The 24662-nt window shown below is 41.2% G+C and overlaps 2 long non-coding RNA genes across 5 annotated transcripts in view; both read left to right on the plus strand.

Moving 5' to 3' along the window:
- The window catches only part of LOC140698156 (uncharacterized), a 319665-nt gene that overhangs the window by 257144 nt on the left and 37859 nt on the right, over positions 1-24662 (plus strand). The window lies entirely within an intron of this gene.
- On the plus strand, positions 7-18457 carry LOC140698154 (uncharacterized). Of its 3 annotated transcripts, XR_012075707.1 has the most exons (5): positions 7-191; positions 6819-6917; positions 14572-14714; positions 15685-16004; positions 18355-18457. It is a non-coding gene; the product is annotated as an uncharacterized lncRNA (long non-coding RNA). The 3 variants fall into 3 exon arrangements; XR_012075705.1 differs by lacking the exon at positions 18355-18457 and having other exon boundaries at positions 15685-16032; XR_012075706.1 differs by lacking the exons at positions 6819-6917; positions 18355-18457 and having other exon boundaries at positions 15685-16032.

The following is a 24662-nucleotide window of genomic DNA, read 5'->3' on the forward strand; positions in this document are numbered from 1 at the left end:
TTGGAGAACTGGAGAGAGAGGGAGACAGAGAGAGGGGGAGAATGAGGAGGACAGAGAAAGGGGAGAGGAGAGAGAGAAGTTTGATCATGGTGCTATGGTTGTGTTGACATCCTTTGCTTTTAGAGATAGAAAAGGAGATATTTACAGATGAAATTAATTGCTGTCTGGAACTTACTTCAGAATTATCCAAGGTAGGAGAAGCAGCTCGAGCTATAAATGAGGCAAAGATTGCTGTGAGTTAATGTATTTTAAAACTAAGGGATGGATACAGGGAGGTTCATTATACTATACCTTCTATTTTTATGTATGCTTGATATTTTCTATATTTAAACCACAGTTTTTATTAAAAAGTAGTCAGAGACTGCATCGCAACATTTATGCATTTGAGAATGACAGCTGTACTTTTAAACCTCTCAGTGAGACCCTCTGTAGTTTTCAGGTTGAATTCCAAACCATTTAACATGGGCTTTTCACAGTCAGGGCTTAGCAGAGACCCGCCGTTGCCTGGAACATCCTTTGTATTTATTTCTGCCTGGAGAAATTCTGTTCCACTTTCAAGATGCAACACAAATGTAGCCACTTTCTTGACTGTAATCCTTTCTGTCCCTGATTCAAGCAGAATTAATTATTCTCTCCTTTTTCTTTTTATCATACTCTGTACATTCAACAGTTATTTCTTCATTTAATTATTTTACAAATTATTTTTTGAGTGCCTAGTGTAAGCCAGACACCATGCAGGTACTAGAGATATTGCAATGACCTAGTCCATGCTCTCTTAACCTATAGTTTTGGCAGAAGATAGCTTAAACTGTGATCATTGTAATGCCAAGAGAGATACAGGGAGCTAAGGAAGCATGTACTGGGAGAAGCCAGTCTAATCTGCAGCAGGGGAATACCCACAGAACCTCTCACCCAATGTTGCCTGCATGTTTGTCTGTCTCTATATCCCCCCACTCCACCTTATAAACTCCTTGGGGTTATCCTTAGATTTCTTAAAGATAATGTGTACTTTCTTGTCTAATCTTCACTGAAGTTTTTCAGAGTAGCTATTATTATTTCCATGTAGAGATGATAAAATCAAGGTTCAGAGAGCTAAGATCAGTCCTATGTAGTGAATGGGAAAACATGATCTGCTTGATGCCAGGTTCTAAGTGCTGTATAGCGCCTCATGCTCTCCCTGGAGTCTGGACCTAAAAGTGAGAAATCCCTAACCGGCTGACTGATGCATGTAAATGTCAAGTATTCAGCTTTCATTGAGAGACAGACACATCCTTGTCCCAGGGTTATCCTTGTGTGGGCTGGCTTGATGTCCTTTTTCCAGTAGGAAAAACACTCTAGGATGATCATACAAATATCAAGTGGCCTTGGGGAGACCATGGAGACCAAATGAAGGGAAATGAATACGTAGGGCACTGGTTCTCCCCCAGGGATGATTTTGCCCCCCACCCCCACCCCCGGGGACATTTGGCAATGTCTGGAGACATTTTGGGTTGTCACGACCTGGAAGGAGTATGCTAGTGGTATTTAATGGATAGAGGCTGGGGATGCTGCTAGACATCCTGTAATCACCGGGCAGCCCCACAACAAAGAAATAGCCAATTCACAGCGTCGTAGCGCTGACACTGAGATCCCTGCAGTAGGGTCATAAACTGACCCATCCTTCTGCCCTTCTGCCCTACGACATGCGGTGGAGGTTGGTGATTAGAGCTTTTTTCCCCCGGTACTTGGGGAGGATTGAGACCAAGTTGCCATTTCCCTTTATTACATCCATTAAGGGCAGTCATTTGTATCCATCTCCTTTTCATCAGAGTCCAAGGTTTTAGAGAATAATTTATATTATTAAAATGAAAATCTAACATCCAAAAAATGTCGGTGATCATCCCACCAGCTAAATACACTTATTTTAACTTTTTCATCTTCTTGTTTGCTTCTTTTTGGTTGTTCTTATAGAAAGGGGATATGGAGCATCAGTTAAAAACTCCAGAGGGGAGGCCAAAATTTCTGAGTCTGCCTATCAGGTCTGTCACTTTAGGCAAGAAACTTAATCTCTCCAAGTCAAAGTTGGCTCATCTGTAAATGGGTTGCTGACCTCACGGGGCTGTTACGAAGATTCAATAGGATGATCAATGAAAAGTGCTTAACAAAGTGCCTGACAATAAAGAACACTATTTCAATGTTAGCTATTTTTTTCATGTCTATAATCACAGTATATTTCCCATTAAATATTCTGTTTGTTTTCCACCTAGTTGAATATATAAATGCTTATTCACATTGCTACAAAGTTGTCATCATTAGAATGTTTAGCAGTTCATCTAGGTAATGTTACCTGCCCTGCGTTGGACAGTAAGACTGCCTCCAACTATAAACTTTAAACACACACACACACACAAAGTAACATCTCCATGCATGCAACTTCTCCTGCATTTTGGATTATTAATCCCAGGAAAAGATTTCAAGACTTTTATTTACCAGATAGGAATATGTTTATGCCTATTGACAGATTGCTTCCAAAAAGAGATTTATAAAAATTCACTTCCAATAGCAATATGAAAATATGGCCATGGCAATGCACCTTTTGTGTTATCACTTTCTATCAAAATAAAAGGTGCAAAATGATACCTCATGGCTGTTCTACCTAGCACTCTTGTTTATTATACAGGCTAAACCTTTTAAATATTTGTTCACTGGGCTCATTCCATCTTGTGTAATGCTCAATATTTGTGTCATTTCTTTATGTCTCATTAGGATGTTCTTTCTTAATGATTTGTTAGCACTCTTTGTATATGAATTATATTAATACCTTTTTAATTAGTTACTCTGGTGTACTGTCTTCCTTTTAAAGTCGTGGAACAGAGTTATATCTCCTCTTACCTGTTAGGAGCAGATGCGTTTCATTCATTCATGCCTGTGACCATGCAGAAAGTATTCTAGCTGACTCTTGTTTCTTATTTCTAAGGACTCTACCACATCAGTTCTGATCATCTTTCAGAGTCAAAGCCTTTACATTTGAGTTCATTCTCCTACACACTTCATCCCCCTGAGATTGCACCAAGAACCCATGACCAGATCATCCCACCACCGATTAAACCCTCTGCTGAGCGTTATCCTTCCTCCGGGCATCTGACATGATGCTCATGTTCAGGTTCCGAACATCAGTGGACTGGGTACCCTTCACTCTCAGTAGATGCTGAATTTTATGCTCACCCATTACTCTCTGTTCACTGGCACCGATTCACATAGTGCATCAATTTTCTTTCATTTTTGTTTCTCAACTCCTACGGCAAAGTTTAGCACCATAAAATATATGACATGACTTGATGATGAAGTAGCAGCTTCCTGCTGAAACTTCAGAGCAAGAGGCACTTTTTTTTTTTTTTTAAAAGAAAGGCCATAGAGCTACCAGCTGTTCTCCCAAAAAAGATGTGGCAGCCTTATCCATGCAGATATTCTGTAGTTGTTCCCTGGTCATAATGAAAAGGGATTTTATTTGATTTTTTTTTTTTAGGCTCAATTGCATATGGCTTCCAGGAACTTGCCAAGATAATGAAACATGTAACTTTGTAGTGGATAAACTGAGTCTAGGTTCCATGCTTATCCATTGTCAAGGTCGATGTCTTGATGTCTTGATTCCTTCTACAATTACAGCAAGACATTAAAAAAAACAGATAATAGTGTTTTTTTAAAAGGTTACATGACATTGAAATGTGCTTCATTCCATTGCCAGATACCAGTAGATACCACTTAAAAGAAGTGTTGCCCAGATTAAGCCAAAGCAAGAATTTACCTGATCTTCCCCTCTCCCCTTGCCCTGCTTTTCAGCACTGTTATCCAAAAGAATTATCAACAGCCTAGTTGGAGAAGTGTCCTGGGACAGTTCTGATGCTAGGGTGAGTTGTCATTCTCCAAATGACAGCAAAGACAAATAGAATCATTTCTCCAGATGGCACATAGTAGGACTGGCTGCTTTGCGCAGGAAAGGGCATCGTTCTGCATTCACATGTCCAATACATGAAATTCTAAGTGCCTGCCACCTGGTACAGAAGCACTTCACACAAATGGTAGTCTACTCTTTCTCCTCGGTCTTCTTAAAACTCACTCCTGCTGCGGAGATTGGAGTAGAGGAAGGATGGAGAAATGGTTGCTGAGACAGGTTTCCTCCACCTCCTTCTCAAAAAGATTTGAGAAGGTTTACCACAAAAATGTTGAGACAATTAAAACAATGAGGGAGAAGGAGACAGAGGGAGACCATGTAGAGAAGTCATCCATTGCAGAGATCTGGGAGTCGTCCTTGTCTTAGTCCTCTCTGCCCCTCTCCTACATTCAGTCCTTTATTAAGCCGTGTGATTTCTATTTCCTAAAAGACCTCTCTTCAGCACTTCCCCCTGCAGTGATTGCCTACCCCGTTATCACAAGTCGGCTAACTGGTTTCCCTACCTTCTGACTCCATCTCACCTTTCAGATCCTTCACTCCAGGCCCTGGCATCATGGTTCTAAAAGACAAATATACATATTTATTTTATGAAGTCCCTTATATATACATATTTATTTTTAAACGTCCCTTGTATTACAAAGCAGAGCCTTTGCTTTGTCTTCTTTAAAGAATAAAACTCTAGTCCTGTGCAAGCATGGGAGAGTGAAAGTTGTCCAGCAGAATGGGGGAGACAGCCTAGAAATCCACGGGTTTCTCAAGTACGCATTGAGCAGTGGTCCTGCTCCGTAAAAGCATCATCTTCACCCTCAGTTTCAGACGTGTTATCTGACCCTGACCCACTCGGGGCTTCAAGGGTCTAAACTGGGTTGCTTCTCAACATTCCCTATTACCAGCTTGATTCACTTTTTTCAACTACTAGTAAGGTAATTATTTATCCATCTGCTTTTCAACTACCAAAATTTTGTAGATGTTGCCCACTCTTTCATTCTGTGTTCTTGCTATTTATGCCTTTGAAAGGAACCCTATATTGTTGTTTTAATGGGACTTTGAGAGGCAGAGAAAATACATGTATGTCTTTAATCTGCCATCATTACCTAGAGTCCACCTCTAATTTTTTTTTAACGTAAATGCAATAAATCAGTCACAGTCACCCAGGTCCACAAACACATTCATACAGTATTTGTGTGAGGAGGTAAAAGGGGTATTTTCAAAATTTAAAAAAAAAAACCTGTTTTAACAATGTTATGCAAAAATGAAATTGCTAGAACTCATATTGCATTTTAATATGGAACTTTAGAATATGGCCCTAAAAAAGGTGATCAATTTTACGCTGCTGAAGCAGTAGAGCACACTAATAAAAATAAAAATAAAACATTAAGGATTCACCCTTAGTGTGACATCCAAAGTCAGACTGTTTCTCTTTTCTTTGCAGTTGTTGTGTGCTATGGAACACACAATTTCCTAACAGTTTCATGTCAGAATTGTCTTCATAACTATCACTTTTAATTGTTGTGAAATGTTCTATTGGATTGCTATGCCATGACTTACTAATTCATCTCCAGTTGTTTCCCTGGCATAAATAGAGCTCCATGCGTATCATCAAGTTCCTGCTGTGGGTGATCTATCCCAGTTTTACTATAAGTTCTACAACATTTGGCATTATCATTTTAAAACCATGTTTATTTAGTAGTGGCAAGCCTGTTTTGTTATCATTTTTTATTAATGACTTTAAGTATTTTATTTCCAATGTTTACTATGAAATTGGTTCTCTATTTTGGGAAGTGTTTAGATTTTTCTCTCCTTTTACCACCTAGTTGTTAGTTTTCTAAACAATGGGAATGAACCCTTCCTTCACTGGACAGACCCCCACAACAGGTTTCAGGGACATAGAGGAGGATGGGACCCGGCCTTTGCCTTCTCTGAGTTCACAAGCTAGTGGGGGTACCAACTGCAGTGAGCTCAGAATAATGGTGCTGCCATGAGGAGGACATGGCTGAGGACGCCCTGTGCCTGCCCGGGGACAGTGTGGAGACAGTATTCTAGGTGGATGCAACAGGAGAATCAAAGGCAAGGAGGCGTTTATTTAGAAAACACAAGAAATAGAGATACTGTTTCGTCTCCCATATTTACTGCAAGCAGCTTTTCTCCTTTTTGCCTTTTAAAAAATTACTTAATATTTTGAAAGTGCGTATATGTAATCAGATTGGTTACTCATGTTTCAGGATTGTTACTGTTCCTCTAAAAATGTATGTAGCAGGATCTTGGTCATCAGGCTTGACGTGAACAAAGGCGCAATAATGCTGCTGCAGCTAACTCCTCTCCTTAGGGGCCGTTATGCAAACATATTTTTTTTAACCATATGCAATCGATAAAGAAGTATTTGATTAAGACAACACTGCATTAAGGCTGTATTCTCAAAGTGCCTCTCTGAGTGGTGTTGACTGTCATATGTTATAGTGGCAATCAGTGCTGCTGCTCATTATTCTGAGTAAAGAGGTACCACTGGGCTCTTAATGACAGGGATGGGCTGGGTCTGCAGGGACTGGATCTGGCTCCATTCCGGAAATACTTTCAATATGCAGGACTTTATAAAATGCTGTGGTCTTTAGACACAGAGAGTCTTGCATTTAGACAGAAAGAGTCACATTTTCTACCACAAATCCCTAAAGCCTTGGTGATTGTTGGAACAACACTTTCATTAAAATACGTGTTAGCGAAAGAGACGTCAAAGAAATGATCTTTTTATTCTTCTAGAGTTCATAGACTATTTGGGGTGACCATAATACTTTGAAGGCTACATTCAGCTACTACTTGCCTGTCTATTGCTCACTGGAGTGTAAGCTCCCTGAGGGCAGAAATTATGGCTTATTCATCCTTGTGTCCATAGGGGTACAGTAGAAGCTCAATGAAGGTGCGTTAACCGGCTGAAGGAAGACACACATGGATAGGATATGTGCACCTTACAGCTCTAATCCTGCTGCCCCATGTGAGTAGGGGAGAGAGGTGTGAGCATTCGAGGGATGGAGAGAGAGCTGGAGAGGTTGAAGGCAGACCTAGTGGAACTGTTCGTGGGCTTGGGTCGTGAGTAAGCCTGAGGCATGCAGAGCTGGAAAGAAGGGCAATTGAGGCAGCAGATGGGGGAGGCAAGACTGAAAGTACAGCATCAAACCCTAGCAACGGTGACCAGCTCAGATTGGCCCTAACTGTGGGTGTGTGGAAGAGGAGGAAGGGGAATGAGGTAGGAAGGGCTCGAGCTCAGAAAGGCTATGCAAAAAGCTAAGGGATGTTGGAATACACTTAGTAGGCAAGTGGAAAACCATATTGATTAAGTAAATGAGCAAACAAGCAAATAACAGGGGGCTGGCGTCATCAGATTTATATTTGAGAGATCATTCTCATGACAGTGTGGAGAGAGAAAGAGAAACCTGGGGAGAGGGAAGCCAATCACTAAGCTTTTGTAAGAAAATATGTGCAGTAATATATGTGAAGCTCAGATAGGGCAACCTTGGCTGGAACTTTAGATTTCATGCATTTATTAGGCAGGTAATATATGATAAGACATAACTGAATGCCTACTGTGTGACATGTCCGTGCTGTGTGTGCTGAAGCTAGCATCCTAAGCAGATTCCCTCACCTGCGTGAGGACACAGTCACAAACGTTGCAGTAAAGGCAACAAAATCTAATCTGGCTTCGGGAGTTGAAGAAAGGCTGCAATGAGAACTGGATATCTGACTCAAAACCTGGAGAACAAACGTGCTCCTTAGATAAAGAGGGTTGGCAGAGGGTGAGGGTACTGGAGGATGGTATCAGGCAGGGGGGAAGGGCTGTGCCAAAGCCTTCTCTTAGTGGGAAACACAGGGCTTTCTGTGAACTACACGACAAGTTCTGGGTGGATGAAAGTGTTGAGTGAAGAGATGCTTGCTGGAGATGAGTCTAGGTCCTCGGCCGACCAAGCGTGGCCCCCCATGGTGAAGACACAAAGGGTGACACAACCAGATGGTTATTTTGAAAAGATCATTCTGGATTTTTTTTTTTTCTGAAAAGTGATTTAAAAAGAGTGAGCATGTAAGACATCTTCCAGGCGACCACTAAAGGCAACACGTGATGGTGGTTGTTGGAGAACAACGATTACTTAGGAGGTCGGTGGCCCGTGGGAGTGCGTGGTGACTGCTAGGGCCATTAGCTGTACTGGGAAACACTGAAATAGGACCAGGTTTTGGCGAGTAACGTAGGGAAGATGATGAATTTGATTTTCAACATGGAGATTTTGAGGTGGATTTGAGATATTGGGTAGACAGGCAGGTAAATAAATGGGATTTCAAGGTATGTGTAAACTTTAGTTATTGAGTTAAGGTAACCCAAGTTCCTAGCGCTCTCTCTTCTGTAGGAAATGAAGAAGTGTGTAAGTGTGCATGTTGTAACATAGGGGGCAGCCTTGCCAAAGACAGTCCGGGGAGAGTGGAAGCCTGTGGGCAAAGTGGGGGCTGCCTCATGTCTTTGAGACTGCTGCTCCATCGTAGGTTTGTGTAAGCAGGCTGACTCCCCCACTCCCAGGAAGACCAGAAGCCGGTGGAGGTGGTGGCACTGTTCTGAGGCCACACAGGGAGGAGTTCCAGTGTGGCATTTGAATCAAGTCCATACTTTTCCTTCTATATCCTATTTAAAGCTCTAGTCCATAAGATCTTAGGAGACCAGAGGTCTCGTTCAGGACCATAGGTTGATGAGGTTACATCAAAACTGCACTCTAAGTTTTGAATGCACTTGTTTTTCTTTTTAACGATGTGCTCTCCTATGGTGGTGTTACTTGCTGGATGTTTGTGTCCCTCCAAAATCCATATGTCCACTAATGTGATGATGATATTAGGGGCTGGGGCTTTGGAGAGGTCATTATGATTAGATGGGGTCATGAGTATGGGGCCCTCATGAGTGAGATTAGTGCCCTCAGTAAGTGTCACGAGGGAGCCTGTTGCTCCTCTCTTTGCTCTCTGCTGTGCGAGAACACGATGAGACATCAGCAGTCTGTGACCTAGAACCCGACCACACTGGCACCCGAATGTTGTGCTTCTAGCCTCCAGAACTGTGAGAAATGAATTCCCATTGTTTAAAAGCCATCTAGTCTGTGGCATTTAACTTGAGCTGACTAAGACAGGTAGGAAAAATAAAACACTCTTCTCCCAAGATATCCACATCCTAATTCCGGGAAACTGAATATGTTACTTTACATGGCAAAAGGGAATTTGCAGATGTGATTAAGGACTTTGAGAGTTCAGGATGATCCAGGTGGGTCCAGTCTAATCACATGAGTTCTTAAAAGTGGAGAACCTTTTCTGGCTGTGGTCAGAGGGAGGTGTGGCTGTGGAAGAACGGTCAGAGGGATGCACCAGTCCTGTCTTGAAGACACAGGATGGGAGCTATGAGCCAATGGAAAAGTCAAGGAAACAGATTCTCTTTTACTGCCTCCAGAAGGAGCAACACCTTGCATTTAGCTCAGATAGACCTGCGTCAAGCTTCTAGTCTACGAAACTGTAAGATAAAAAAATTTGTGTCATTTTAAGTCACCATGTTTGTGATAATACATTTTATAGGAAGAAAGCTGCATTTGGAGTTATGTGGTGGGCTTAGGAGGAATCATCTGACTCAGGGTAACCCCAGAGTTTGGACTGAAATTTAGGTGGCTGTGTCCCAGTGAAAAGGTAACCCCAGCTCTGCCACACTGCAGCCGCCAGTTACCCTCACACGAGTCGGAGTTCATCCCTTGGAGCTATTGCACAAATGGCACTTGGTTTCACCTGAATGATGCCACATCTGGAGCATAAACACTCAAAACACATACCATTAACAAAACAGAATGGCCTGTCAATGAACAAGGTTAAAAAGACTGCACTGAGATCAACAAGTGAATAAAAATGGTTATGGCTAAGGAGTAGTGGCAAAGTTAAATAGATTGATGTTAGATAGATAGATAGATAAATAGATAAATAGGAAGAAAGAAAGAGAGAGAGAGAAAAGAAAGAAAAGAAAAGGAAGGAAGAAAGGAAGGAAGGAAGGAAGGAAGGAAGGAAGGAAGGAAGGAAGGAAGGAAGGAAGGAAGGATGGATGGATTATTTACGGTTCTCCATAGAAGCCTGGAGGGGTTGTGTGTGTGTGTGTGTGAGTGATAAGGAATTAGCTCACATGGTATGGTAACTGCACTGTCCCAAGATTTGCAATCAGCAAACTGGAGACCAGTCTGAGTCTGAAGGTCTGAGATCTAGGGCACCTGATGATGTAAATTACAGTCTAAGGGTGGGAGAAGACAGATGTCCCAACTTGAAGACAGGCAGAGAGAGGGAATTCTCTCTTACTCAGCTCTTTCAGCCTATTTAGTCTTTCAAGGGTTGGTGAGACCCATCCATATTAGGGAGAGCAGTCTGCTTTATTCAGTCTACTTATTCAGATGTTAATCTCATCTGGCAACACCCTCGCACACATACCCAGAATAATGTTTAACCATGTATCTGGGCAGATCTTGGACCAAGTCAAGTTGACACACAAAACTATCACAAGGAGGCAAATAAACCAATAGATGTATTGACAGATCGATAGATAGATTGACAGACAGAAAGATAAAGAAAAGAAGCGTCCTTAAAACTGAGGTCAATTACTGAGACACAGCTAAGGGCAAGATTCCCAGAGAAAGAAAGTAGCAATCAACAGTAGCTGCTTTTGCTAGCTTCATCCATTCCTGGAAAAAAAAATATTAATCACCAGTAGCCAATCATGAAATGACTTAGTGTTTAGAAGAGAGGTACAAATAGCTCTTAGCTCTTATATATATGCGTTCTATTGATGGCGTTTGCTCACTTATGTGTTGGTTTTCGTTTTTCGGGGAAGGTGGACTTTCTGGGGGCACACTACCTCCTCCTCTCTCACCCCCTCTGTTTCCCTCCTGAGCCCTGACCTCAACCCCAACTCCATTAGTGTCCTCCCATGATCAGTGCTGGAGAAACTGAACTCCAGGGCAGTGCAGTATCCTCCTGCATCCCACAGGGAATCAGTGACTCACTACATGTATTTCCCTACAGTTCTCTGTGGTGTAGGCTTCTGACTTTAGGGTTTTTTAAAGAGTGGAATAATTAATTGAAAAAAAGCTTTCTCTTGCTTACATTGATCATTTTTATAGAAATGTGTATGTCAGGCTGTTTAAAGACACCCCTCTTCACCAGGGGTGAGGCTAGGTGTAAAAGTCAGTAAAGAAAAAGAGAAACAAATAGTGGAACACATGTAAAGATTTCCTGTAGGTAAATAAGGAAAGAAAAACTAAAGCGAAGACCCCAATAGACAAGGGCATGAACAAAGCAATTCATTAAAAAAAGAAGTTAGAAATGACTAATAGGGCCCATTTGGGTTGGAAGGTGGGTTTCAACCTCTAATAAAAATTGAAACGGAGGCAAAAATGAGAGGAAATTTTTCACCCATCTAATTAACACACATTAAAAATTTAAAAGACAGGAGAGAAGAGAAAATGATGCTTAAAAGAGTTTGGCTTAACTTACTTTTCTGCATTTCTCTAGAGAGTGTTAATTAGCACCACCCTTTTAGAAGTATTTTAGCAATATGTATCATGGGCCTTTAAAACATTCCTACCTTTTGACCCATTAATTCTGCTTTCAGGATACAAATGAAAGTGAAATAATCCTGAATAACACAAGAAGTTCATGCACACAGTATTGACATTATTCTTACAATAGTGATATGCTAAAAATAGTGTATATGTCCAAAGAATTAAAGTTGTATCTGTGAAAAACATTTGAAAAACAAATTTGTGCTATTGTTAAATTCAAAATAAAAAGGTTTATCATCAAAACTTTGTAGAAGTACGTGTATAAAGAAAGCACCAAAATTATAGAACTACTTTATAAAACTTGAATGGTGTCATGAATAATTATACTTCTTTTTTCTTTCCCAGATTTTATGTAGGCAGACTATATGACTGTAATAATTAGAAGGAAACCGTATATAAAACAAAAATGGGGAGTTGATTGTGAAGTCATTATATGGTGAATCACTGATGAGGCCCCAAATAGTCTTCCGTGTAGCTGCAGCAGCATGGGGTAAAAGTGAAAGGCATTTTATGATGCCACCTCGATCATACCCATAGAGATGACCCTAGACTTAGTAATCATTTGTAATATAACAGCACCAAGGAGGTCTCTGGAATCTTCCCTGTACCAGCAGGAGACAAGCAAAGTCATTTTGGAGGAAACTAAATTTATATTGGATGAGAGCCAGTCAGCATCACTGCCAAAGCCAGTTGTGTTAGAACTGTAGCTGATGGAAGCCCTGTATGCCCAAAACCAGATTTTGAATGATTGGAGAGAGAAGGAATTCTCTGCAATTAGCCTGTCAATTCTCCTCTCAAGTGATGATAACTCCGTTGGAGCATGAACCTTTGCTGTCAGGTCCAGCTCTGTTATATCCAATGCCTGGCATACGCTAAGTGCTCAAGGGGTACATGTTGAATGAACAGGTTGACTCAGTTGCTCAGACCAGAAATCTAGGAACCTTCTTGAGTTTTCTCTCTCCTTAGTCTCATATCCAATCCATTCCTTTGGTTCTTTCTTAAAATATGTCTCCAGTCATCACCTTTCTGCCTTCCCACTGCCCATCACTCCAGGCCGCCACCTCTCTTGTCTGGCGAACTTAAGCAGCCTCCTGTGAGCTCTCCCCTCTCTCACCCTCTTCCGAAGCATTCTCCACCTGTCAGCAAGACTGATGTTCTTAAAGCCCAAGCACGTCAGGTTCTCCAGCTACTCCACCTCCTCCCATGTTCCTCAGTCACCTGTGTTGCCTGCCATCTCCCAAGCCCTCCTGATTCTCTGCCCATGCCGCCGTCCCCCTTATCCATCATGCCACAATCCTTCTCCTCCCAGGTCTCCTAAGTTTCTTACATCCAGCCTCTTTCCATGCACAGTCTGTTTAAATGTTCTCTCTGTCCAGCGTGTACTTTCTCCCACTTGGGTTTCAACTCAAATCACCTGTCTTCAAAGACACTGTCTTGTCCACCTAATTAAAGAAGGTTCCCTTCTTTTCCTTATAGCTCTCACTTTTTCTTGCCATGTATAGTGCTTATGATGATTTGTAATTATGTATAGTCATCCTTTCAGCCTGCTTCTCCCACTAGGATGGCACCCTACAAGAACAGGGATCACTATCAGCCTTGTTTATCATTTTATCCCAATGTCTAAGTGCACAACTGTGCAGAAAGTCACTTCAGGACTATTTGCTAATGAATGAATGAGTTTCTAAAGAAAGGAGTGATTAAAAACAGATTTCTTGAATGAGTGAGGGATGGTGGACCAATATAGTTAGGAATCAGTTGAGAGAAAAGTGCCAATAATAAAAGCAGCACAGAACTGTAATAGCCCATCCCGTGTTGCTCCACCAATGCTCCTGGAGGAAGTGAATGGCGGGGCATCACCAAGGGGACTGCAGATACTAAGGGAAGATGTTGTATTCCTCACTACCTTTTCATAAACTTAATGTGATTCATTCTTATGAATTCTTTATTCACTCTCTTTTTAAACTATATATAAAGAGCTTATACTTTTTATTTTCAGTAGTTCTCAGTAGTTTTTGCTTGTTTGTTGGTGCAGTATCCTGAGTTTTAAGAAAGCTATTGGACAAACAGGAATCAGAGGGTGAAACCCAGGTACCCAGAGTGAATAGAGAAGCCCAGACCACCCCTTTACAGATCGAATCTGAACAGAGCCTATTTACATGTTGGGGGCAAGACCATCTCTTAAAACAACACAGATGGCAGAGGACACACTTTGAGACTATGCACTGAACATGTTGGCAAAGCAATTATAAAAGGATTTAAGGAGATGGCAGAAATGAAGAGGTCAAGTCTCAATCCCTTCTTTGGTGTATTAAATGGTAAAATGGAAAAGCTTTGGAACATCAAACTAAACTCATCTGCAAAATTGATTTTGGAAAGAGATGGGCCTATGCATTTGGACTCCTGTCAGCTGTGTAAACACCCCATTATCTAGTTGGTTATCTCTGCAGCTCTGTAAGCCCCACGCAGGCTCAGTGTACCTGCCCACAGGTGCAGCACACCCTGGGAGAACTGCCTGTTAGAGATGACCTACTGGGTGGCCTCAGTGGTTGCTGTCTCCATGCTGGAGAACTTGGAAGCTGTTCATTTTGGGGTCACAATGACCATTTTGGTAGAAATCCAACCCTGAGAAGCATAGTTTTCCAAAAGAATGAGGGGTTGGTTGACATCCCTGACTGAAAGGCAGGATGCAAAAAAGATGGTCTGCTGTCTGAATAATCATTTTGTTTTCTTTTTAGGTCCCCCGATTATGTTAATTTGGAAACTGTATCTATTAATTGCCCAATTAGACATCTGGTAATCACTCTCTACAGAAATATCCCCAATCATAGTGGCAAGGGCTGGGTGCACTATTTTATTGTATTGCGAATAAAAATCTAATTTAGATTTAATAAAAACTAATTCTAGCTAATTTAATATCAATTGATCATTAACAGGGTGCATTTTGTGGTTTATCAAGAATATAAGAAGGGTATATAATTAACTGGAAATGGCGTCCACAAGGTTATAATTAAATTCTTGGTAACTTTTAACTTTCAGCAAATGTTTTACTGCTTAATTAACATTTCAGAAGATGATTTATAATGTGACTTGTTAAACACCAATTGCATGGAGTGCTGGACCAACTAATCAGTGTAGTGATGGAGCCTCCTAATTACAAAGTGTCTCTCCTCTCATACCATGTAAGTACCTTGTTGCAGTGTAAATAAGATATCCACATATTGTTTTAGTAAAAAACAATAATCAATTTTAGGCTGAAATGATTGGATTTTTTAAACACTGTGGTCATAGCAGTTTATTCATACTTTTTTCATTTTTGTTCAGTAGAGACTCAGAAAGTCAGACAGAATAACAAAGAGTAATAGTTTCTTTGCTTGAGTTTTGTCTGGACTCTAAGCACCACCTCTACTAAGACTTAACAGGCAACAGGGCTGGACCAGTGAAGAAGATGGGGCTTTGCATCCCTAGCTCTTTGCACGTAGTCAGCAACTAGTGAATCATTACTTGCGACAAAGATAGAGATAGAGCTGCCAGGAGGAGCACGGGGATGAGAAGACAACAGGGTCCATGATGTCTGTCATATCTAAGTATCTCAGTTCCTGTTCACCTGTACATCCCCTTTCTTCTAACATTGACTGCAATGAACTCTATATGTTATTGATTGACAGTTTGCATGAACACATCAAATGGAAGTGCTATTGTTAAGACTTAAATATGATCTTGTGTATGAAGGGCCTGACAGAATAAACACTCAACAATTGTTGGCCATAATCTTTCTCCTTTGTGGCATTTGTCACAATTGTAATTTCACATTGATTCGGGTGATTCTCCAATGGTTTTCTTTCTTCCCCACTGACCGGAAGTCTGACAAAGGCAGGACCAGAAGTTGGTCTTGCTCACCACTGTACTGCCAGCACCTAGTAGGAAAAACAATCACAGTGCTGTCCTTCAGTGAATATTTATTTAACCTGTGAACGGATGAATGGAGTCATCATTGTTGTTATATGTTACTCAAAATGCCCAACATATTCAGCCCTCCTAATCTGTGTTCTTCCAAAGAAGAAAACCCAAACTCGAATTATGGTCTGTTGCTCACAAAGTGAACTATTGGGTAGTAAGAACTGTAACAGTTTGTTCTCTGTGACAAGACAGGTCTCCACAGGACTCAAGCCACGACTTCTGCCTTTAACCTTCCAACAGACCGCCAGCGATGGCGAGGTTGTGATCTTGCGTTCTGCGCCACCTCTGTGCTCCCAGAATGGCCATCAGAGCTTATTGGAGTAGCATCTCCCACAAATATCTCAATATGCTCTCGCGCTAAGCCTGGTCCTGCAGGGGTTGTCTCATTTGCATCTGAAGGTATCCGAATCTTGCTGAGCAAGTCCCTTCCATCCCAAACATCTTTCGAGATCTGAGCTCAGCACCATTTGAACAAGATGCTTCTCTCTTTCCCCGAGGCCTGTTCCAGGAAGGTGAGCTATATTAAACTTGCTGCTGTAATGTTTGGGCTTATTGATTTTTTTTAAAACTTGGCACCAAACATCCAAAAGGTGGTTTAAAAAAAAATCAAAGGGGGAAAGAAACAAGAAGGGGAAAACCTGCACCCAGCAGCGGCATTTAGCTCTGTTCACTGTGGTCAGCATTCCCAAGTGCTTGCGCTCCAACATGTATCAAAACGAGAACTCTCCTTGACGGCCTTTGAAAATGGAGGTGGCACTTTGAGGCTAGAAGCAGCACCAGGACAGGGATGTGAGTCCATTGTTTTATATGGTCAATGCTTGGCTGACTCCTAGAAGGTAGAAAACATATTTAGGTGAGACTCTTTGCAAGTAAGGATTCTCTTCTGCCATTAGTTCTGGCATCCTCTAAAATCTGACAGCCAGATTCATTACGGGAATCTTGAGGTCTGTAGTATTACCACAAATTCAGAGACAGTCTTCGCACAGCTGCCTTTTGAGGGTTGTAGGATCAAGTTTGCTCATCGATTGCAATTGGCCTTTTTGAGTAGAGTCCAAGAAGCCTTGGGAGGGGAAGTTTAAACCAGACTAAGATACAAAATAGTCATCCCAAACTTGCCCCTAATAACCATCACTGGAAAGGAGGCTGGAGCCACAGTAAAATCTATCCACCCATCCATCCATCCATCCATCCATCCATCCATCTATCCATCCGTCCACCCATCCAGCTCACCCTCCCTCCATCCTGTCCTTTTTACACTCTTCCATCTAGCCTTCCGTCCCTCCATCTGTTCCTCCTTCCTTCCTTCTATATGTCTAGCCATCCATCCATCCAACAGTTATATGTCAGACACTATGCTAAGCACCATGAATTCACAAGATGAAAAAATTATTTCGTATTGTAACTGGATGAGATCAGTACCAAACTCTAGTTCAGTTGCTTACCACTCAAAAGGACAATAATCAAGAAACAAGTGTTGGTAGAAAAGGAAAAGTTGCTTTATTCAGGAGGCCAGCAACCTGGGAAGATGCTGGACTAATGTCCTGAGACCATCTCCAAGTTGCCAGGTCAGAGACAAAGGTTTTAAAGGCTGTGTTAGGGAGGGGGCTGCAGGGCGTGTGAGCAGCTCGTGCAGAGTTCTCAGATCGGTTGGCATCAAGGTGAAGTATTGAGCATCACCCATCTTCTGATTTCAGCCAATCTGGGGTCTACGTGCTTGTGGTCAGCAGCTTTCATCTGGTGGGGGATCTGCTTCCCTTAAAAACAACTTAGGAATGTGTGTCTGACCTTTATCTCTATCTTTCAGGGAACTGGGAGTTTGATGATTCTGCTATGTTGTTGGTTTATAGTCTAAATACCAGCTCCATGGCCCAATAGCTATTCTTTGTTTCTACCTCTTCAGATTTCTTATTAACTCTTGAGCCAGCATTTTGAGACTAAAGGGAGGCCCAGGAGACAAAAGAAAAAGCCTTTTACTTTAAAGGACAGGAATGTAGGGGCTGGTGTGCAATTTCAGTCCCCTCTCTTCTTTGATACCCCTCAGTCTTGAGGGGAACAGGTGTTAACCTCTTGGATGGAGAGGTTAATTGTAAATTTGACAGAGGAACTCAGTTTTAAGGGACTCGGTTTTAATATCATCAATTGTCCCTCTGTCTTCTAAATCCATCCTGTCCTTCTAGCCTTCAGACTTTTGCTCTTGCCATTACTAACCCTGGAATGTCATTTTCTACCAGGAAAATTTCTTTTATTGCTAAAATCTCAGTCCAAAGGCACTGTCACCTGAGAAATGTTCCCAATGTCTGATCCTGAATCAAGTATTTCTGCCTATTTATTCACTTGACACTTTATATATATATATATATATATATATATATATATATATATATATACACATACACACACATATATATATTCACTAGCTTGTGTCACATTTTATTTTAGTCTTTAAAAATAACAATAGTAAGAATAACAACAATAATAAATAGATTGTATTTGACAAGTACTCACTATGACTAGGCACTTTGCCAAGCACTTCACATGTATTAAACACTGAGTCCTGGCAGTAATCCTAGGAAGAGGCTATTACCTCTATTTTACAGAAGAAACTGAGGCACAGAGAGGTCGTTTACGGGTTGTTACAACTGCCAGTGAGCTCTCCTTGGGAGGTTTGGAAGGACAGTGTGTACCACAAAGTTTAGTCAATGCCTATCATAGAGGCACAGGGTAGATACTAGAAAAAATGATGAGATGAATCAGGGAATAAAAGAAGACATGTAACTCGAAAATTCTGGATCTCATCAAACTACCACAAACTAGCATGGTGTTACCATGGTTCCTGTTTGACCACCTGCATTTGTCGTTCAGGTGTGGATTCACTGTGGATTTTGATGCCATTCAAGGGACTGTCACTGGATGCTGATTATATATCAGACACCCCAATATACATTTGGCATAGATTATCTTATTTGAGAACTCACAACACCCTAAGAGGTAAGGACACTCGTTACTCCATTTCAAAAGTGCAGGAAAAACCGAGGCATAGAGACGTTAAGAAGTTTGCCCAAGGCCACCTAGCTAGGAAGTAGTGAACCTGGTGTTCAGGGCCATGCAAGCTTTCCCCAGAACGTGAACTGGCATTGTACGTCTCTGCTAACAGGCACACACAGAGAGAGAACACAGCAAACGGGGAGAGAAAGGCGCCAGGAGAGAGAAAGCAGGGAGGGGCGTCGTTCCCTGAATAGTACGCAGGCTTAGACGGCTCTTTCCCTGCTTGTCGTTGAGGCTCATTGTTTTCAACACTGTCTAGTCAAAGTGCCTTGAGATGTTAAGCACTTGAAAAAGATACCCCTGAGAAAAGGCTGAACTCCTGCTCAGTGACAAATTGTGTGTAATTTATAATATTCTATATTAATGTTTGTTGGAGCTTTGGGGTTCAAAACAGTATTCTTAATTGCATGGCCGTGGTGGCCTGGCAGACCGTGATGCCTCTTTCATCTCCATAGGATGTTTTCTGTTTAGGTTTATGAATAGATCCAGACATACCACTGCCCTTGGCAATCAAAGTAGCCCTACTAATGCAATTATTTCTCGTCCTGGAATATCCTACCAGGACTTCTGCATAACTGTGAGTGCAGATGGTGTGTAATCATTCTGCAGTCCCTTGCCATTGTTGATCAGTTCCTGCCACAACCTTGAAATTCGTTTCTCAAAAATCACAAATGACCCCTTGCTCACCTAAACTAATGGTCTCTTCTCAGTCATCATTTTTTTGGAACTTGCTGAACCGCGTGATATCACTCACTCATCACTCTCTTTGTGAAGCTCTTTACTGCCTAAGTTTCTATGTTTTTGGATACTGGGTACCTTTTAATTTTACCATTTATTTACAATTTCACTATTTGGCTGGCAGAGGTCATCAACTTATCTAGACTTCAGGGTCAGTTTTTCTATTGATATAAAAAAATGGCTCAAACCCTCTTTCTATGATATAATGGGGAAAACAAACTTTACCATTATCCTATAGATTTTGATGATACGTTCGAGAACCCCTGTTGCAAGATTATGAGCTGCAGAGACAATGTCCAAAACTTGTTTTGTAATAGCTCTACAGAGGAACAGCACAAACCGAGTTTTCCAAAGTAAGGGTGGAACAGCTTCATTTCTAATCATCAGACTCTTGTACCTATGATTTATCTGGCTTCTACCTGTTGAGTATGACAAACTACATTTCCACACACATAGACTTTGGAGACTGAGAAATATGACAGTAAGTGAGAAATGGAAAGAAAATGTGAGTCCTCTTTAACTTATAAAAAGTCAGCATTCTTTTCAGACCCTGTCTGCCGAACACTAGTTAGGGAAGAACAGATGTTTATAACCACAGAAAACACCTATCACTGATAAACAATTGGACGAAAGAGTAAGGAAATGGAAATTGTGTTTTAGGGAGGTCCATTCACTCCTTGGGTTTTCAAGGAATGAAAATTGCCTGAGGCAGCGCACTCACACACGCACACACACCGACGTTGATGTTCACAGCGCTCCAGCACAACCAACCACCTGCTGTGAGTTTGGCTGAACTGATATGAAAACACTATTAGCAATATCTGCACTTGCCCTCCGGCTGTTCACAAACATTTCCTCACTTGAGACAGCTCTCAGGTTCTCCTTTAGAGGCATGGAAGGGGGCGGGCAGCGTGGTGAGTCAGCCCAAGCTGAACCTGGGCATGGACTGCAGAGCTACACGTGGTATCACAAGGTTGCCGGTGTTCAAGGGCCCAGAACTGGGTCACAGTTTTCAAAACCAGGAATGGCCAGCAAGGTCTAATACTTGGCGTGTTCCCTGCGAAAAGCAACAACAGGTGTCCAACCAGGGAACTCAGATGTAGGCTTTGGCTCAGAGGAAGGCAGGTGAGTAAGGCAGAAGGGAAAGGAAGCAAGGACTCCGGGGTGACTGGGCAGCAGAACTGAGTAAAGGCAGGGAATGAGTAAAGTGCACGTGTCCTGGGTATGCACTTGGGTGTGTCCTTGAGGGTCCTAAGTTCCGTCATCCTGGCTGCTGAATGAGTGGGATATGGGTGTGTTGGTCTGGTCTCAAAGCACAGTGTCGTCACAGACAGGAGTCTGCCGGGAAGTACCGTGTGTGTATTTCTCCAAAAACATGGAATCAAAGACCGAAACGCCATTGAAAATTTGTTAGGACCGTTTCTCTGCCTGTGAGAAGGAGAAATGTGACACTGATGTGCTTTGTTTACTCTGTTTATGCTTCAGTAACAAGAGGCATTGTTGTCGGTCTTTTATATAATAGTTTGATAAACTGAAAACTACTTCTCCCACCCCTGCATTCTTTGTAGATTTTTTTTTAATACTGTTTGCATTGACATGAAGCGTAGTTTTCTTGTCAATTGGGCCGGTTGGTATGGCAACATTAAATTTCTTGAAGAAATGTCTGTCAACATCATGGTGAAAAAAGGAGGAATACTGGTACTTTGTACCAGTGTGACTCATCACCCCACCCCCTCCCGACAACAACCATGACGAACATCATCATCATGATAATAACAGAAATAGCAAACACAGCAACAGCGTCACGTACAACAGCTGAAGCAGAGAAAGTAGAGACTCAGCCGTGAGCCGTCCCAAGACTCAGATTCCTGAGGTCTCTTTCTGACTCAGTAACTTTGGGTAAGAATCCCTTTAATGGGCCATTTCTTATCTAGAAAAAGAAGTTCACTATACATAACCCGTAGGATTAGATACAACTGCTAGAGATGGGGGCAAGGGTGGTGAATATGTTACAACATAACGAGAAAAATGTCTTGTGTATTTTCTAGCACAAGGTGGGCTTCTAATACATATACAGGCCTCACATCTATTTTCATGATCCCAAAACCAGTTGAGTAACTTTTGAAGAGTTTTAAGAAGAGGACGGCACTGCAAACTGATGAGCTGGGGTGGGGGGTCCCCACTCTCTTCTTCCCACACAAGACAGCATCACCCTGGAGTCGTTTGGACTCATTCCCCATCAGCAGTAGGGATGGCCTCGTTAGCTCCACGCAGTCTCCCTGGAGAAGGTCTCATTCCGGCCCCGCACGATTCCTCCCGTAGCCATCAAGTGAGATACTTCAAGTCAAAGCTGAGAGCAAACACAGTGTTAGCCAGAAAGATAGCAGTCAAAACAACTTTCAAAATAGAGAGTGGGAGTGAGTTTATGTACAATAACGTATACAAATTCAGTCCTTATGCGAAAGGCAGTGTGCTAAGAATTTCATAGGTAAAATTTTGTTCAGTGCAGGAGGGCATAGCTCAGTGGTAGAGCACATGCTTAGCACCCACAAGATCCTGGTTTCAATCCCCAGCAACTCCTTTAAAAAATAAACAAACAAGCAAACAAATAAATAAAGCTAATTGCCTCTCTCCCCCCTCCAAATTTTTTTTGTTTAATCCTCAAAACAAGCACTAGAGGCAAGGACCTTTTGATCTCTACCTTCCAGGGGAGGAAACAGAGATCTTAGCAGCCATTAAGCCAGTCATCCAAAGTCACACAGTTACCAAGTGGCTAGCTAAAATTCAAATCCAAAATGAGATTTCTCCAGCCCACAAGCTCAGTCTTAAATTTATCCTACCCAGAAGAAAGGAAAAACATACTATAAAGAGATATGGGAAAAGACAGGAAGAAAGGGAGACAAAGACTAGAGAGAAGGAAACAAGAGAAAAAATGTTAAAACAAACATAACCTTTATAAAGTATACTGATTCTTTTGTGTGTGTCTGAGAATATGCATATATACATAAGTAAACGTGCATATATATTTTCATGATGTTATCTCTCTATATATTTCCAGTTTTATTGAGAAATAATTGACATACATCACTGTATAACTTTAAAGTGTACAACACGATGATTTAATTCACATATGTTGTGAAATGCTTACCATGATAGGTTTAGTTAACCTCCATCATCTCATGTAGATACAATAAAAAGAAAAGGAAGAAAACATTTCTTCTTGTAATGAGAACTCTTTAGATCCACTCTCTAAACTTTCCTATATATCATACAGCAGTGCTAACTAGATGTAGTCATCCTGTTGTACATTACAACCTTAGTACTTATTTATCTTTTAACCGAAAGTTTGTACCTTTCAACCATCTTCCTCCAATTGTCCCCACTTCTCCCCAACCGCTGCATCTGGTAATTGGAAATCTGACCTCTTTTTCTATGAGTCTTTTATTTTGTTTTTAGATTCCACATATAAGTGAGATCACTCAGTATTTTGTCTTTGTCTCACTTATTTCACTTAGCATAATGCCTTCAAGGTCTGTCCCTGTTTGTTGCCAATGGTAGGAGTTCATCGTTTTTTATGACTGAATAATATCCATTGTATACATACACCACATCTTCATTCATTCATTCATTCATTCATGGACGCTTAGGTTGTTTCCTTGTCTTTGTTATTGTAAATAATGCTGCTGTGAACATGGGAGTACAGATACCTTTTGAGTTAGTGTTTTCATTTCTCTTGGATACATTCCCAGCAGTAAAATTGCTAGATTGTATGGTAGTTCTATTTTTAATTTTTTGAGGAACCTCCATATTGTTTTCCATAGTGGCTGCATCAATTTATAATCCCACCAGCAGTGCACAGAGGTTCCCTTTTCTCCACATCCATCCCAGTGCTCATTTTCTCTTGTCTTTTGGTTGATGGCCATTCTACTAGGCATGAGATGATATCTTATTGTGGTTCTAATTTGCATTTCTCTGATGACTAGTGATGGTGAGCATCTTTTCAAGTACCTGTTGGCCATATGAATATCTTCTTTGGAAAAAATGTCTATTCAAACCCATTGCCCATTTTTTAAAAATTGTATTACTTGGATTTTTGCTGTTGAGTTGTATGAGTTCTTTACATATTTTGGATATTAATCTCTTGTTTGATATGTGGTTTGCAAGTATTTTTTTCTCGGTTCATAGGTTGTCATTCTACTTAGTTGGTGGTTTCTTTACTATGCAGAAGCTTTTTAGTTTGATGTAGTTCCACTTGTTTATTTTTTTATTTTGCTGCTGTGCTTTAGGTGTGACTTCCAAAAACTCATTACCAAGTCAAGGAGCTTTTTTCTTATGGCTTCTTCTAGGAGTTTCTTGGTTTCAGGTTCTACATTTTAGTCTTTAACTCATTTTGAGATAATTTTTGTGAGTGATGTGAGGTATGGGTTAAGCTTCATTTTTTTTTTTAACAAAGAGCACAATTTGTTTACATGTTTTCTAGAACTTTATTCTCAAAAGAATGATCCTATTTCTACAGCCTATTATTCATTCTGGCTTGGCTGGATGCTATTTGTCTCTTCATAGTATCAGTGGTGAAATTTTGTTTTCAGTTCGCATCTATGCTGCCCTTGGTGGATAAAGCCCATGCCCCTAATGGAATTTTTTTCGTACTGGAATTACCCCCAGGAATTCAACAAAATCTGAAATAGTGATAGTTTGTTATCACTCAACAACCTTTTCAATCTGTCATGTGCTCCCTCTGTAATTTTTAAATTCTTTATCTCAAGGATCACAAGTCACCCTTTCTCTTCCAAACATAATGGTTTCTTCTCAGACTTCAGTTATTTTATGGGTCTTTTTTTTTTAACTACACTTGATCCCATCCACCTCTTTGCACCTGGTCTTCTAAACTTTTATAATTTGTTGATTTTATGTCATGTTTTTAGCCATAAAACTATTTTAACATCCAAATGACACCATTCCCAGCTTTAAAAAGTCAACTTTCCTTTGATACCACCCCCTCCTTCCCCATCATGTCAAAAGCCAAAGTCTATGTGCTTTTTTGAAGTTGCCTCCATCTCATCTCCAGGGTCAGGCATGAACTCAAGTCTCCAGTATCAGCCCAGTTGAACTCTTTGGCCACTGTGATTGCTTCAAGAATGGGCATGGAGCCCTGTTCAATCCCAGTACTTATTTCACTTTTTGGGGGGCTGAGGTGGAACCTGGAGAGACGCAAGCCCTCAGGTGTTGACAGCCATGTGCCACCATGTGTTGGGTGAGAACTAATCCAGCATGGCAGAGAACAGAACTGAGAGGTGAAGGGTGACCGACTCCTGGTGATAATGAGCTCCCGGGAATATTGCCTTTGCATCACATTAATTACCAGGGATGGTTTCATAGGCATGAGG

The sequence above is a fragment of the Vicugna pacos genome, chromosome 9 (assembly GCF_048564905.1).
Source record: "Vicugna pacos chromosome 9, VicPac4, whole genome shotgun sequence".
Classification (NCBI taxonomy): domain Eukaryota; kingdom Metazoa; phylum Chordata; class Mammalia; order Artiodactyla; family Camelidae; genus Vicugna; species Vicugna pacos.